This window comes from Lepidochelys kempii, chromosome 7, assembly GCF_965140265.1.
Source record: "Lepidochelys kempii isolate rLepKem1 chromosome 7, rLepKem1.hap2, whole genome shotgun sequence".
Classification (NCBI taxonomy): Eukaryota; Metazoa; Chordata; order Testudines; family Cheloniidae; genus Lepidochelys; species Lepidochelys kempii.
In genome coordinates, this window is record NC_133262.1 from 21782915 (window position 1) to 21801129 (window position 18215).

The following is an 18215-nucleotide window of genomic DNA, read 5'->3' on the forward strand; positions in this document are numbered from 1 at the left end:
TTGCACTTGCAAATGAAGTTGCATTTTTCTTTAAAAAAAAAAAAAGTAGGCCAGTAATTCTTACTTTAATATTACAACATTTTGCTTACATCTTGTGAACTCTTTCCAAATGTACATAAAGTTCCATATTCAAACTAATTATATTGCAGACCTTTAATATTTCTCAAGGGCACCTTCCCGTGTGTGTGTTTTTATGGTTATATTTAAAAAGGAGTATATATGTATAGGGAAAAAAGGCACATAAGCCCATACAGAAGAGAAGAAAATAGTTATAAGACCAGTCTATCACATACTAGCCACTGCTGGAGATAGGACAGAGGACTAGATAGACCATGTGTTTGATTAGGTATGGCAATTCCTACATTACTATGAAGAAAAGAAAGAAGATAGTGGTTCTTTGTGTCTTTTTTGCATGATTTATCATCCAAATGCAAATGGCAGAATATGGCCAAATTTTGCCAGCTACACCCTGCTGACTTCATACAGGGGCAGAATCTAATCAGCATTGTAAAGTGAAGTTCTCTATTTAACCATACAACAAGTACAGCATGGTCAGCAGCTCCAAGCTTCCCACGCATACCTTCGCTTACTAACCTGGCTCGGCCCTGTCCTGCTGTGATGATATCTAGCAATGAAAGGAGGAGTTCTGTCCCCATGTCCCATTCAGCCCTTGGCTTCTCTTGATTATACTGTAATTAACCAGTATAGACAAGGATGCAAATTATTTGGAGGGACTGAACTGAGATCCCCTGCTCATTTCGCCTAGCCCATTAACAGCCATCAGAAGGTGGTGATTTTCAGTCACTCTCAGTCTAGGACCCTTTTGGTCTGGTGATGTGGAGATGAACGGCCTTAGGTCAGTGCCAGTCCCCCCCGAGCCAGGCAGCCTCTCAGGCCTTTTTAACCATCTCTATGAAGATTCCAAATCCTGCCTCTGCTTGTTCATTTGCAGGCACATAGCCTTACCTTGTCAAAACCTCGCCTGGATTTTCATTGTTTGATGTTCATTACGTTTTATGGGTCTCCTGCAGATAGGCTCCCAGGGACTGCTTTGCAAAGGTAAGAGGTAAAACATTTCTTTCTTATACATATTCTGAATAGTTAAATGCATTTTCATGTTATTCCATGTGCTGTAGAGATACTAAATGTCCTTTGCATCTAAATATTGTTCATGAGCCCATCATTAGTCTGGGAGTCTCCTGCAAGTCCCTTTGACTTGAACAGAAGTTGGGGCTGCTCAGAGCCTCTTAGGAACAGGTCTTAGTCATATAAAAGCTTTTGAGTCTCAGATATTCTTTCTACCAAGGTTTCTTCAGATGGGAAAGACAAAGCTGAGCTCACAATTATGACTGAATTTTAGGCAGTTGGCTGAGAGCAGAGTAAGATTTTGCCCAAACCAGAGCCTCATGTTAGTCAATGCTGGTCCCAAGACAGCCTGGAGATCAGCCCAGAAGCCACTCCTGAGGGAGTTGGGTATAAGGGGAGATGGAGAGAGAGCAAGATTAAACATTACAAATAACCCAAAGTGGTAATTTCTCAAGCGATTAATTAAAAAAAACGAATTATGATTAAAAATATTAATCGTGATTAACCACACTGTTAAACAACAAAATACCAATTGAAATTTATTAAATATTGGGCTGTTTTTCTACATTTTCATATATATTGTATTCTGTGCTGTAATTGAAGTCAAAGTGCATATTCTTTATCACAAATATTTGCACTGTAAAAATGATAAAAGAAAAGTATTTTTCAATTCCCCTCATACAAGTACTGTAGCGTAATCTCTTTGTTGCGAAAGTGCAACTTACAAACGTAGATTTTTTTTTGTTACATAACTGCACTCAAAAACAAAACAATGTAAAACTTCAGAACCTCCAACTCCACTCAGTTCTACTTCTTGTTCAGCCAATCGCTAAGACAAACAAGTTTGTTTACATTTACAGGAGATAATGCTGCCAACTTTTTATTTACAATGTCACCAGAAAGTGAGAACAGGCATTTGCATGGCACTTTTATATCCAGCATTGCAAGGTATTTGCATGACAGATATGCTAAGCATTTGTATGCCCCTTCATGCTTCAGCCACCATTCCAGAGGACATGCTTCCATGCTGATGACGCTCATTACAAAAAATAATACATTAATTAAATTTGTGACTGAACTCCTTCGCGAGAATTGTATGTCCCCTGCTCTGTTTTACCTTCATTCTGCCATATATTTCATGTTATAGCAATCTCGGATGATGACCCAGCACATATTCATTTTAAGAACATTTTCACAGCAGATTTGACAAAAAACGCAAAGAAGGTACCAATGCGAGATTTCTAAAGATAGCTACAGCACTCGACCCAAGGGTTAGAATCTGAAGTGCCTTTCAAAATCTGAGAGGGACGAGGTGTGGAGCATGCTTTCAGAAGTCTTAAAAGAGCAACACTGATGCGGAAACTACAGAACACGAATCACCAAAAAAAGAAAATCAACCTTCTGCTGGTGGCATCTGACTCAGATAAGGAAAATGAACATGCGTTGGTCCGCACTGCTTTGGATTGTTATCCAGCAGAACCAGTCATAGCATGGACGCATGTCCTCTGGAATGGTGGCTGAAGCATGAAGGGACATATGAATCTTTAGCACACCTGGCACGTAAATATTTTGTGATACTAGCTACAACAGACTCATGAGAACGCCTGTTCTCACTTTCAGGTGACATTGAAAACAAGAAGCGGGCAGCATTTCTCCTGTAAATGTAAACAAACTTCTTTGTCTGAGTGATTGGCTGAACAAGAAGTAAGACTGAGTGGACTTGCAGGCTCTAAAACTTTACATTGTTTTATTTTTGAATGCAGGTTTTTCTGTTTGTTTGTTTACATAATTCTACATTTGTAAGTTCAACTTTCATGATAAAGAGATTGCACTACAGTACTTGTATTAGGTGAATTGAAAAATACTATTCTTTTGTTTTTTTACTTTTGTTCTTTTTGTACTTTTTTACTTTTTTGTAAGCAAAAACAAAGTGAGCACTGTACTCTTTGTATTCTGTATTGTAACTGAAATCAATATTCCGGTATTTGAAAATGTAGAAAACATCCAAAAATATTTAAACAAATGGTATTCTATTATTGTTTAACAGTGCAATTAATCACAATTATTTTTTTTAAAAATCACTTGACAGTCCTAGTAATCTGTGTGGGCAACATTTAGTACAGCTGTTTCTTCCCTACTGGTTAACTCAATCTATTAGCCACTGATCAGGTTTCCATATTTAATAGAGGGGCCTAAGTAGCAATATTTGGATATGCACCTGGATTCTGGACACTTTGGGGTGTCTGGATCTGTGTTTGTGCGCCATCCCCGTACACAGATAAAAGCTGTTGGCAAAATGTGGATCCAGATTCAGATTTCCAATACAACCATAGTACAGGTGTTTTCAGACCCCCAACTTTAACTTTTGACCATCTCTGCCATTTAACATACCAGTACAACATAGCCAAGCTCAGCAACAACACCCAGGCCTTGTCAGTAATCACAGGGCCAAGCTTAAGCACAAATGCATAAGTTGAAACCCATGCTTTTGCAGATCTCATTCAGCCTCAGCAGCTCATAGCTTGAGAAGGAGGACTGGAGTCAGAGTCCTCACTATTCTGAGGGCCCCAAAGTAGCATCCATCATATATGTTCATTTCTTACCTCCAGCAGCAGCTCCAGCGGGGGGAGGACCTGTGATTTTGGGAGCCCTAATGGTAGCTTTATTGCTCAGGGCCCAACAAATTGCAACACCACAGCTCAGGTGTCTACACTGATAGCTCTGCTCTCCATGGCATTTGGCCATTTTGAATAAGCAGGAACAACTGGAGAAGCGATAACAGGACTCTTATTCAGTGCTTCATTTGTAACAAAAGAGGTGCCAGGGCTCAAGCAATTGTTCTACTTTCATATCTGACGTGGCAAGTCCAGCAGTGCCGGGGCTATGAACTGCCTAAGCCTAGAGGTGCCGGGGCTCAGCCCTGGCAAGCCTTGGCACAAATTAAACACTGCTCTTATTTCTCATGATCCCATCTAGTCCTGTGGCTTCTCCATTCCTCGCATGAAGCTGTTATCTTCAGCTACAACATCATGTCTGGTTGCCATGGAAATGATTGTGATGTCACACGGGGAAAATTATGACTTCAGGTAGCAAACAGGCAGCAGGTGAATAGGACTCTTAGGAAGCCGGAATTTGGGTCACTTCAAATGTAATCCCATCCCTGTTCAGCAAAGCAGCTAAACTTAAGAGTAACTTCAAGTGTGGTTAAGTTTCATTGGCTTCAATGGGACTTAAGCACATGCTTAACTTTAGCCATATACTTAGGTGCTGAATTGGGGCCTTCGTCCCTGCTCCTGCTGAAGTCAATGTGAGATATGTCATTGACTTTAATGGGAGAAAGATAGGATCCCAGGTCTTCATGCAATTATCCTGACCTACTTAGAAAAGGGAAAGAGAAATGCAGAAAAGATCTGCTCTGTCAGCAGCAGAGTCAACTTCAGCTAGTGTGCTTTTCAAAGGTTAACATTAATGTGCTGTATTAACATAAAGTTAACATACTGATGCTTCTGCTGGATGTTCTATGCACGATCCATTCCTGCTGTACATTGATTTCTGTCTGATAAACATAATACACACTGATGAAAGTAGGCAGAACCTGAAGGGAGACTGGCTTATCAGCCACAAACGTCTGGAAGAATCAGAAGTTGAAATCAAAGCATAATAATATTTACATCTTTAAATGGACTTGGAATGTGCATTAAACCAGAGGAAATGTCAATCCAGTCACCTTCACACCGATAATTCATCACCATACAGAATCCTCAGACATTTTTATATTGGAAAAACAAATTCAGTACACAAGAAAGTTAATTAAATTAGATGGAAAATGCCAGGAGTACACTGATATATAGATATACCATTCCCCATACACTCATGAACTTATATGTATCTACAACTACACTTTAGATGTATGATAAAACCCACATACCTATTCTGCACAGAAAAAAGGGGTCATTGATGAGTCTACAGCCAACCTATAGATATATGAGATCCACCTACACTCCGTCTACCTCTAGGCTATACCTACAATCATTCTACTTCAGATCACAGAAGTACAGCAACCGTTCTATAGATAGATGAGGTTAACCATGCCCCAGCCACAACCATCCCATCGACACAATGAGATCATAGGTGTATCAATGTGTACCATTTTCTAGCAAGACAATATTCCATGTTAATCCACCTTATAACCGCCCTGAAAAGACTCAACCACATGTACTGTTCAAGTACCCTGCAGAGACAATGGGAATAGGCACAAACCTATAATTACCTAGTAAAGACAATCAGCTCACACATACTCCCACCACCTGTGGTTCTAAATGAGGAAAAGTGTTAGTTACACTGTTGTATTTCTATAGCATCTCTGGAGAAAAAACAGAGGACATAATGAGCTACCAAGCTTGTGATAAGCTTATATGAGGCAGAATTAAAATGTACTTGCAATTTACCCCTACCACAGTTTCATCAATCTGTGAGGAGGAACACAGAACGGGGGGCACAATTAAACTTTCTCACTTCCTCTTTAATTTGAAGATATGCACACACACACACACACACAGAGGTATTTATATGGTTTCACAGCCAGCAGTCATTTACCTTCCTCAGATAGAAGAGAGGCCAGAAGAAACAGATGTAGAATTACAGGAATAAAGACATGCTCTGGTAACGAGAAGCTGAATTATCATGATCCTGACAGAGCTGTGCAAACCTTGTGTAACGAAATCTAAAAGCAGCAGAACTGATGATGATGATTCGGGTATAGTTTTCCCTGGAGGTTTGATGATTTACCTTAAGTTCAAAGTGGAATTCAGCCACTATGAATTCATGGGAACAAACCCCAAAACCGTCATGTGATGATGGGAAACCACCACAGAAAGAGTCACTGTCTTCTACTATTGACCAAGGAATTGTATTAGAAGAAAGACAGTTTTATGACTTTGCTGCAAACTCCATCATTAACCCAAACTGCTGTGTTTTTGCACAGGATTATTTAGGAGTCTCACCGATCCAGGAAGTTATCCAAACTCAGCAAGATGATGAGCACACCTTCCAAGGGACTCACGGCTTGAAGTCAATGAGAATCTTTCAAATGACTTCAGTGAGCTTTGGATTAGATTCTAAATAACCACACATACACACACACACACACACATCTACTGAACCCCAAATCCTTTTTTCATGGCTCCCTTGACCCTCCTTATAATGATGGAGAAACAAGAAACACATGCCCATGCACCCATGCGAAATCAAACCTAGAGAAAATCAAATTTCTAAATAAAATATGTGTCAATCAGGGAAGAGACTCTTGTGCACAAGCTAAATCTGAGCTCACTTCAAATAAGCTTTACAGACAACCCCCCAGTAAATTCTGGCTCTCCTACCTAACATAAGTTTTGGGACCCATTGGGATGAAGGGAGCTACATAATTGCAAGATCATCAATATCCCTGGGCCAAATTTTGAAGTCCACACTCAATTTTTACTCAGTCCTTAGGCAAAACTGTCACAGACAACAGTAAGGTTTTGCCTGAGTAAAGATTGCATAAGAATGAGAATATGAGCCATTCCTTCTAAGCTAAATGGTACTTTGCTTTCATTTTTGAGAGTGTGCTTATGTGTAGGTGGTGATATGTGTGTGGTTATCTTTTCTCTTGGGAGATGTGCTAGTCATCTTGGGCCAGATTTACAAAGGCATATAGGCACCCAGATGTAAATAGATGCCTAGTAGAATTTACAAAAGTGCCTAAGCAGGCTAGGCACCAAACTCCATTCAAAGTCATGTTAAGACTCCTTGCTAGGTTGCATACATAGGCAGCAATAGAAGACTGTTACCATTTGACAACTAGTTGGCACCCTCTGGTCCATCTTTCTCAGTCCTGGGGCAGGTTTCCAGATCTCAAATAGCAACCTTGTTATTGGATGACATTTGTATACAGTGCCATAGTTGTGCACATTTAGCAGGCTCTCTCAGTAGTTCTGTTGGGCAAAAAGACTGACCTATCTTAGGGTTGTATTCCGCTGCCCATTCCTGTAGGATCTGAGCACTTTCCACTTAAAACAATAGTGACAGTGAAGTATCCAGTGCACTTCATGGAATTTCTGGCGCTCCTCCCTTTTTTAAAGTAAAAACTCTATGTGGGGTAGGGATGCGGTTTTAAAAAATATTAATTTATTTCTAAGGTTAATTCATTTCAACTTTGTATTATTAATTAGGATGATTATTATTAGTTTGGTTTAGTGGTTTGGGTTTTTAGGTGGAAGGGGATGGCAATGTTGTGACTGTCATTCTAATGGCGGAATGGCCTTTTTGAAGAGGAAGATTTTGCAGTGTTTCCTACAGCTGGTCAGACTGGATTCTATCAGACTGGTATCCTCACACACCCTTCCTGACAGGAATTCAGGCTTTAGCACAACTAGTCCAGTAGTTACCAATCTGTATTCTCCTATGGGCCGGGGCAAAATTACAGGCCAAATCCAGCTCACCTTGCTCAGGTGGGTAATTTAATCAATGGTGCTATCCATGTGGAACAGTTTACAAGGACTAGGGATAAATATGTTACTTCCTGTCCTTAGGTGGAGCACATCAAAGGGGATCTTGTGTAGGGATAAGGTTTTACCTGAGCCCCACTTTGTCAGGTGAACTTTTTGTGGGTTCAAACCGTGCCCCCAAAATGGGGAGCTGTGCCACTGCAAATGTGTTCCTTGGTTTAAGTCCAAGAATACAGAAAGAGTTAATTTGTTGGTGCTCGACAACACCTTTCAATAACATTCACCTTACACAGAAAAAAAGACATTTCCTTAATTCATAGAAAACAGACTGCCCCCAGAAAGATGTTGAGGGGGGCTATATGTGTGTGTGTGTGTTATTTATTTATTTGTGTGGAGGCCTATATTACTCTCACACGCTGCATATTTTGTAGATACATAAGATTACTATGGCAATAAGGCACTGAAGTGATTGTTTAAAGAGAAATCGGCTCTCAGCCACTGCAGAGTTTGAATTAAACAAAAATAACCCAAAGCAGAAATGTAATAACCTTAAATGATCCACAGTTTTAAGAAGCTTAAACATAATGGAATTCTCTTGGCTTTTCACAAATGTTTTACATACACACAGATAAAAATCACAGTGCCAGGTCGCCCCTGACAGAAGAGGACTGAAAACAGACAATGGTGTCAAAAAGAGAAGATGTTGTTTCCCTCATTTCTTTTTTCTGTCTGTCTAGCTCTTGTATGGTGCTCAATATCATAGTATCTAAGTTCCTTCACAGCCCCAGAGCACCATGCATTTGTGGATCTTCTATATGCAACATGGAAATTGCCACTCTAGAGCAGACTAATGGTTCATCTAGTTGGGTATTCTATTTCCAACAGTAGTCAAAGCTAGATGCTTCAGGTTAGAGGAAGACATACCAGTAACTTTAGTGTCTTTGTGAATTGGGTTTGCTAAGGAAGAGATTTTGGTATTCAGATTGTTAAGGTGGCTAGTCCCCTATGTATCTGATTTCTGAGCCTAGCTAGCCAGGCTTTTCATAGTGATTAGTTTATCTGTGCTTATGGTCTTTGTAACATTTATTTTTGTTTGCAGTTTTCTCACCCCATGACCAATGTACATTGCTTTTATTTTGAGAAGCAAAAATGGATATGGTGGTTTTTAAGTTGTGGCAACCACTGTTAAGTGTGTTAGAGAGGAAACTGGCTTCTGGTCTGAATGGAAATGGAAGCAGGAAAGTAGTTATGGCTTGAGGTGTGACAAGGGAGCTGGCTCTGGTCAATATGGACCTGGGAGAAGCTGGATGAACTTGGGGGTGGGGAATGAGATGCTTGATTACACCTGTCCTAGGTTAGCAAATTAATCATAGGACTGGATGAGACCTCAAGTGCTCTGCACTCATGGCAGGACTAAGTATTATCTAGACCATCCCTGACAGGTGTTTGTCCAACCTGCTCTTAAAAATCTCCAATGATGGAGATTCCACAACCTCCCTAGGCAATTTATTCCAGAGCTTAACCACTCTGACAGTTAGAAAGTTTTTAAATTATTATTAATTTATATATATCTCCTTTTGTCACAGACCTACAAACAACACTGCTTCCCAATATTTCAATAACTATTCCCCCTTATATGCTGTAGCTGCACCTGGCCAGGGCCAAGCCTTTTATTCCACACTGATTTAAATGCAGAGGCAATGTTATTTTTTTCCCCCACATACAGAGGGAAACTATGTACCTTTGCCCTGAACGGCTTTTATTTTTGATGAAGGGAAAACATCAAAACAAGAAAGAACTAAAGTGAAGTGGCGGTGAGAGAGCACAGTGTGTACATCTTCCTGGTGACATGCTGCATTCCTTCTACCTTACAAATGGCAGCTGTCTTCTGCAGACAGCAGGCAATGAAATCATAATATTTACCTAGCTGCACATCCTATAGGTGGGGCATACAAAGTATGGGAAATAGGGCCAGGTAGATGCTGGTCACATATATGGCATTGTATATTCATAAATTTGTACACAGATAAATCATTCAGTTAATTTATAATAAAAAAATTACCTACCTTTCTTGACCTTCACTTTCTGCACTCACAGCAAATGTATGCAGAGAATCTACGGTGTCAAACTGGATTGGAAACAAGGAAACTGTTAAATGATACATGACTCAACTCTACCCAGCTTCCTTGGGAGGGCTAAGATTGAGCAGCAGCAGAAGAATGGATCCAGTGGTATAGTCCCTGAGCCATTGCACTGATATTTTCCTTCCTATTGCAAAATGAGTTGCTTAGAGATGGGCCCAAGTCACTAAGTTCAGGTCCAGGTCTGAACACTCCCAAAATGTAGTGTGGCTTCAGATAGAGCATATCAGGTCCAAAGCATCTAATCTCTAGGTTTCCAAACCATATGGGGGTGGGGGGTTGTTCTCCAGAATTCTTGACAGAGTAGAGAGAAGGAAGTGGAAGAGATTTTCAAGATTGAGTTTTAAGAAATGAGGAAGCTCCTCCTTTTGAGCTCCCTGTACTACCTGCTGAGGATGCACAGGGTCTAAAGGGAGTTTGAGCCTGCTTGGGAATTCCATGTTCTCTCTGGAAGTTCAGCATTGACTAGGCTGTGTGTGAGGGTGGAGGGAGAGATTCCAAACAGCGTTGGAATTCTACTGTCAGAACAAGGAGCACCACACACACCCACACACCTGGCCAAATACCACCCTGGAATCAAAAGGGCTTACAGAATGAGTCAGCTGTAAATCTCAGATAACGATGGACCCAAATCAGAACCTCAGATCTGGTCAGCTAGTGACCTTTGGATCCAGAGCTGGATCTGAATTTAGAAGCTAGGATTCATCTCTACCTCTAGCCCACCTGAACTGAACCCTACAAATCCAACTCAGTCTAGACTAGCCATGAAGAAAGTAGCTGGTAATAAGCTTTTGTTTGGAACCTCTACTCACTTGGGGAAGCAGAAGGTCAGGAAGAGCCTGGCTTTGGGCATCCATCCCTACAGTGTGACTGAGAGGAAGTGGCCAAGTCCAGGTCCAGGCTCTTTAGCTTCACTGAACATGGTGGGCAGCAGCAGAATGTGGACGTCTAGGGGTTCATCTATGCTCTAGTACCAAATAATTTCCAGAAGTCACTGGGGTCTGCTGCTGCTGCTGAGTTTGCAGGTTCCTCAACTTTGATGGGGTCTGCAGCATTGCCGGCCAGCATGGTGCAATATACAGCCCGATGACTGAAAGGAAATAGAAGAAGAATGCATAACCACCATCAATGTAACAAAGAAAATAGTGCAGGAACTTGAAAGAGACTCTCCATGACTGAACAACACACTGTCAGCCGATCTTGTGTGCATGACGGGTAATTAGTGACTTTGATACCTGTGGGGAGCAGGTCATGATTTTGCTGCCAGGAATTTCAGTATGACAGACAAATCATTACAGTAGTCACTGCTATTTATTAATGCACCTCCGTAGTGAAATTTCATATAGTTCTCTAGGAGAAAAACAAAAGCTGTATGTGGGTGAGGAGGTTTTTTTTTAATAGAGGAAAAGGAAAGCTGCTTAGTATTTTCATACAAAACCTTGTCTCTCCCAAGGAGATGAAAATGGGGGAGAGGAAGAACCTGACAAATATCCACTGAAAACAGTTCTTTAAACCAACAAATCACATTCCAATGCGACTAGATCAGTGAAAATCAATAGAAGGTGATGTTACTCTGAGATACACATATGTGCTTGCCCATCTGGCTTGTCAAATATAGGAACAATATGCTTCCCTCTTAAGAGATGGAGCATGCAGCAAAGAAGCTCTGCAAACCTTGCTGGTATCTGAGGAGATAAAGAAAGAAAAACTTTAGAAGAGGGTTCTTTAGGGGGATGTTATATCCTGGGAAAAGATGAGGAAGTGCCTTTGACCCAAATTCAGCAAAGCATTTAAGCACATGCTTAACTTTAACTATTAAAGCCAGTGGCACTTAAGCATGTGCTTTGCTGAGGTGGGACCTTTTTGCTGAGAGGCTTTGTACATTGTTGTCTCCTGGAGTCTATGCTATATTCCCTGCAAGATTCCATTAAAGACTGCGTGGTACAGGAGTTTCCAGGTGTACATATAATAGCCATAGATACAGTCCCAAGCATATAACTCAGGGGACTTTTATTGGGACATACTGTGTACTGTGTTAGGATCAGAGAGGCATTTATCAAGGATAATGAATAGGTGTTGAAGCCACCAAATGCTCATTAAGTCATTGAGTAGGAAGGCTGAGTCAGTTGAATACATAACTCAATACAGTGCCTAATTCAGTACCTAATAATCACTCGCTTTCTTCAGTTTAAATAGAGTAGATACGGTATGAACCAAGTAATTTACAGAAACTTGAGGAGGAGGAAAAAGATTTACATCGAACTATTTATATACTTGCAATGGCTCACGTACACTAATTTCATTAAATAGCTTCCTCTGGTGTTAGAAATATCTCTGGTGCTTTTTTGGGCTATTCATAAATAGAGGATTCAGGGTACACAAAAGCCCAGTGTTTATTAAGCATGTCATTACCCTCTGGTGGCTGTGATGTGAAGTGGAGATCTCAATCCCATTCCTCAAGGCCAGCTTTGGATAGCTCTCATATCAGCTCTACAATGAGCCCCTACCTGTGAATTCATACAGCCCTCACTGGCATAGTGTCTGAACACGTCACCATCATCAATGGGTTTTATCTTCGACAACACCCCTGTGAGATAGGGAACATTATCCCCATGTTACAGATGGAGAACTGAGGCACAGGGGAGATGAGCTGACTTGTCCAAGGTCTCACAGTAGACGGAGGTGGGAATGAATCCAAGGTCTCCTGAGTCCCAGTTCAGCAACCTATTCATTAAACCCAAGGTTCTCAACTGTTTCTAAGCTGCAACCCACTCGTTCATTCAGGACCCACCCCTCACTCCCCCTGCTATATAGCTGGGATCCCTCTCCCACTTAGCAATACAGGAAGGGCAGGGAGGCACGACCCCTGTTCATAACTCCCTGGTGTGTTGTGATCCTCAAGTTGAAAGCCTCTGCACTAGACCATCCTTCCTTCCCCTTATTAGCAGCCTGAGCAGAGAGGCCAAGAAGTGAATGGGCTGTAGAGACTGGACTCTCCTCTTAGCCCTGGTGTCCATTTGTAGAAAAGGTGAGGCACACTGGCAGGGGACAATGCCTGGTGTGGGAAACTTGACGGGCCGCCATTTATGCTGTTCTGTGAATAAAGACTGTGGTCCACCTGAGTAACAAGCCCGGCACCGCTCGCCCACTGTACAATCATTTCAAAGAGGACCAGGCATCTCTAATCAAACATATTATTGTGCATTGTGCACAGGCACCGACACTGTGGGTGCACCGGGGCTGAAGCACCCATGGGGAAAAATTGGTGGGTGCTCTTCACCCACTGGCAGCCAAGCTCCCCGCCCCACCCCAGCTCACCTCCGCCTCCTCCCCTGAGTGCGCCGCATCCCCGCTTCTCCTCCCAGTGCTTGCCGCAGCGAAACAGCTGTTTCGTGGTGTAACAAGCTGTGGGAGGGAAGGGGAGGAGCAGGAACGCGGCGCGCTCGGGGAGGAGGTGGGGAAGAGGCGGGGCCAGGACAGGGACTTTGGGGAAGGGGTTGGAATGGGGGTGGGGCAGGGGTGGAGGCAGTCGAGCACCCACCGGCACCAGGAGAAGTTGGCGCCTATGGCATTGTGCATAGTTACACCTTCAGTCTTCCTTTTTTAGTTATTGTTTATTCATAACATTTGAGACCTGAAGCTTTTCAAACAAATGTTCTCAATAATTATAGCCATCTCATTTGGAATTAACAAGCCAGCTATTGTATCCTGATTCGTGATCAATGGAATGTTAAAAAAGAGGCCTTATTGAGTTTAATAAGTATATAAGTTGCCAGTTAATGAAGTGAAAATTATGTCACCAATAACTGTGTAATTACATTCTTATTAATGCATTCAAACATCTTGCAGCTTAATTGGCATTTAACAAGCTTGTTATAGCAAGATAATTAGATAGCCATTAATTGGTAAAATACTGATTGACATGTATGTTAATAGACGTGTAGCTTGCTATAGTTGTCTCGCTATATGCTAATTTAATGCTTACATGCCTTTATCAATTAGAGGGTTTAAAATATACAAATTTAATGTATTATAAAGTGATTGTATATTTATTGGTGAAGTCATTTTGACAATCGGTGCCACTGTGACTTTTTTTATCTGCATGTTTATCTCACATTTCAATGTGAGCTCTTTTGGAGTTTATAAGTACTATAATAAATGCATGACTTCCTGGGACTTCATGGTTGTCGCTATGCTGTACATCACAGTCATTGAGAACTTCATAACAGTAACGAAGATAAAATCTGGATCCTCTTGTTCTGAAAGCAGAAGTCCCTACCATATGAGATAATGAAGAATCCCCAGTAGCTGTCTGTAATATAAGGACTATGATACACAGCTGAGCAGTTTTAAGTCCATCCACAGTTGTGCAGTGATGCACAAACCCACTAGCTAGCTTATTATAATAATTATGTCTCTCTATGGCAGGATTGTGTCAGATAGGATAGCTATGGCACTCAAAGGATGATCTGGAGTTACATGCCATCTACTTGATATTAGGGCATGTGATTAATATCTCTTTCTTACTGGGAAGGATGTCACGTGTTAAAAAGACAGATGGCTTAAAGATGTAATATTATTGTTCTTAGTATTATCTTAGCAGCTGGAGGCCTAATCTGAAATCAGTGCCCCATTGTTTTAGGCACTGTACCAATGCATAGTCACAGTCTCTGCTCTGAAGAGCTTGCCATCTAAATGGACAAGACAGACAAAGGGTAGAGGGGGAAAAGGCACATTGCACACATGAAAGGCCACCCAGGTAAACTGCAAATGCTAAAGTGCAAAACGGGCCATCTTATGCCCTCCCATACACAATATGCAGACATACTGGAGTAACCATAGGCTGAATTAGGGCAGCAATTGCATATACATTTTGAAAATCAGGCCCTGAAAGTGCTAAATACAAATAATTTGATATCTACTGGAATAACTCTGCACTGCCGGGAACATGGACTAGAAGATCTATGCCAGCGGTACTCAATTATTTTTTTGTCAAGATCCAAAGTTCTTGGTCAAGGTATAGTCAAGGTCCAGACTCCAGAGAAAATCATTTAAAAATAACAACGATGATAAGTAAATAAAAAGGTTTCAGGGTCTGTTCAAAAGCATCTGGCGGTCTGGGTTTGGCCTGTGGTCCTCCTACTGACTACCCCTGATCTAAGCAGTCTGTTCTTTCACTAGTCTCTTTGATTCTTGAGAATCTCAGAGGGCATGTGATATACACATGCAAAGCACTATATTACTCCTCTGGTGACTGCTAATTAAAGCTGGGCAGGAACCAGATTTCCATTTCACAGGAAATTCTGAGATTTAGAAATTTGTTTCATTCCAAATCAGAAGAAAACCAGAAATTTTGAAGTTTGTTGAAATTGACTTGTTTCTGCAAAATATTTAGCTTTCGACAGATAGGCGTTTTCCCACTGACGAACATTCCATCCAAATCTGAAAATTTCTGACCAGCTCTAATTAACAATCATCACAGGAGCATATTTTACTAATAGTTCTTTATTAGGTAGTAGCCAGATATGAAGCATGCAACTTTCCTGGGATTAGTTTACACCAAGACTATTCTGAAGGTAACAGATGAGTTCATTGTGCGGAACAGGAAATCTAGATTAATCATACCATCATATGGAAAACTGATTAGATCATCGTATATATGCCTCAGCCAGCATAGGATTGTTTCCTATGGTGTATTAAGTTGCAATGATAATGTGTCACTGATTATAATGATGACATGAATATTATAAATGTTGATATTCTCAAGTTAGCACAGCAGGAAGAAGTTTCATTTAGAATTTTGCAACAAATATGTGATTTGCAACATTTTCGAATGATTTTTTTTTTTTTTTAAAGACTGGGGAAAATAACTAAAATGACTGTTTCACTAAAAATAGCCATTTTGTGGCCATGGAAATATGAACTTCTCGGTTTTGTCTCAGAAGAGGCAGCCAGCCACATCAACGCTGCAAGGTGTGCTTTTTTTTGCTTTGCTATGGCATCATTCAGCTGAGTGTAGCTAGCTTGATTAACTAGTCTTCAGTGTGGGAAAGTCTAGAAGGGCACTAGGGAGAAAGTTACATTCCTTCCAGTAACTGTAGTAAGAAATGAGATTAAAAGCCTGTGAAAATTATATAGATAACTGTTTGCTCTGCAGTGACCTATGAACGGAACAGTAGATGGTGCTAAGGGTCAGATGAGGTACATTGGCAGAGCGGTGGATGGGTAGACCACGGGTCGAAATAACAAAATATGCAGTAGACCAGGACTGAGGCATCTTGGAAGAGCATTTTTGGAGCGTAGGAAAGTAATTGTGCTGGAAGTTGCAGTGCAGGATTGAAGTGCAGTGGTGCAACTTGATTTGAGTCCAGGACAAGAATAGAAGGAGGTGTGGCTGCAGAGATGATGCGTAATTGTTGATAATGGGGAGCACAATTTAAAGGTTCTGGTACTATGCAGTACAATTCAGGGCAGCACATATAAACCCTGGCTGAAATATGGTGGGTGGGGGGCATGTGACCCTGCATCCCACCCACACATCACCTCTGTGCGGATCAAAACTGGGGTGCATAGACAGCACTGTGTAGGGACCCAGGGCTGCACTAGTCATGGATAGGGCTGTGCCTCTGAATTGAGGTACAATGGCAGAGCTGTATGGAGGTCAGCACAGAAATAGCAGGGGTGCTGCAAGATGGCTTCACCGTGGCAGAACCATAAGGCAGCCCAAGACTGGAATAGCAGTGTGTACTCTGGGTCCCAAATGAGCTGCACTGGCAGAGCTGAATAAGGGCCTAGGGTTGGAAAGAAGAGGAGGAAACATGGCAGGTCAGGACAGAGCTGTACTGGAAGGGGCACGGTGAAGGAAGCCTTTCCATCTCTCATGTCAATGATCAAAAACAAAAGAAAACATTTGTATAAAAGGCAAGAGGAGAGGTATCCTATACAGTCAAAAAGGAAACTATTTCACTACTGGGTAGATAAATTCGCATATATCTCATGGATCCTGGGGAAACCCCTTTAAGATAATGGGAACTCATGAGGATGAGCATGGCAGGTGGCTCAAGCCCATGCGTAATACTATCTGTGCTTTCCTTCCCACTTTAATTGGCATTAGCAGCGGAGATCAGGTAGGCAGCTTCTGCAATCATATTCTTACATGCCCTGATTCCCATATGGGATCAGGACAGAAATCAGATTAAGCTTGTTTATGTGTTAAATGTTTGGGAAAAAATGACTTGTTCCAATATGCTGCAAGCAACAAAATGTGCTCCCCCTAACAATCAACCCTGTGCAGGTCTGGAATGAAAGTGAGGGTGAATTCTGATCACAGAAGAGTCCTTTCCCTAGCCCCACTGCATTTCTACTGTTTTGACTTGCCTTCCACCTAGCAACAATAAAAAGGAAAGGAGAAGGCGGAAAAAAAAACCCCCAAAAGCTCCTAGCAAAATGCCAGCATTTTAAATTAAATTTAAAACAGTTTAATTGCCTAATTGCTCAGCTATTTTGTGCAGTTTATTAACAGAAGCAATTCTTCGGCAGTCATGCCAGCATAGCAGAAAATTGGCATTTGAGCCAGTGGGAATTAAAGAGGCAGAGTGCGGAACTAAAACAGAAAGAATGCCTTGAACCTAGTGGAACAGACATTTGAGGTTTTAGTCTCATTTTTATCTCTTTCCCTAATCTGCCGGAGGAAGATCAAGCTTGGGTTTTGCTTGCTAATGCGAGAATGACAGTTGCTCATCACCAGTGTCTCTGCATTTGGAAAAGTACTGGATTTCCTAAGAAATGAATGTCTGAGCAAGCAGTGCATTTACAAAGAAACAAAATGCATTTCTTGCCAATAGTATTGGAATCTTTTAAAAGAGTTAATTTGATGACTTTTTGAATAATAAACCTTGCTATTAAATATGTATGTGTATTCAAACAAAACTAGCAAATCATCCTTGTAAATAAATGCATGTGCTGACTGAACAGAAGAGATTAATATTCAACTGTATTCTATCACACTTATCATATGCTCCTTTCCCTACCACAGAGAGAGATGGAGAGGGGTATGTGGGGGGTTGTGGGAAAGGCAGTTATAATGTAAAATAAATAATCCAACATTTATTGCCTGTAATGGAGAAATTCAATTAGCCAGGAATGCTATTGCTATAATCTTATGGGCTACATTCCATTCTCAATGCTTTCTATAATATAAAGAGGTGGGGAGCTATAAGCATATGCCTCCCTCCTTCTTCAGTGTGCATTCACTAGGAGAATCCTGCCAGGTGTTCTACACCTGCAGTAGAGCTGGCCTATCAGAGAAGTAAGAGGAGAATCCCACTCAAACTGCTTGGATGTCAGTGAACGTTTACCTTTGAGTTATGGGGTGGGCACTGTGTTCATTTATCTTCTTTGGAGAACATTTTTACATGGTCAGAAAAATCTACAATCTAATAGCAGAGCATGCAAAAAAAATTAAAGACTTTGGGTGAAATGAAGGCTTTGTTGAAGTCAA

The 18215-nt window shown here is 41.2% G+C and overlaps 1 protein-coding gene across 1 annotated transcript in view; it reads right to left on the reverse strand.

Moving 5' to 3' along the window:
* The window catches only part of LOC140915161 (uncharacterized), a 185010-nt gene that overhangs the window by 105494 nt on the left and 61301 nt on the right, over positions 1-18215 (reverse strand). The window contains exons 2-3 of the mRNA XM_073354739.1: positions 10528-10805; positions 9641-9702 (exon numbers count right to left, since the gene is read on the reverse strand). The gene's annotated coding sequence lies outside the window, so the exon portion shown is untranslated. The remainder of the gene's footprint in view (positions 1-9640; positions 9703-10527; positions 10806-18215) is intronic.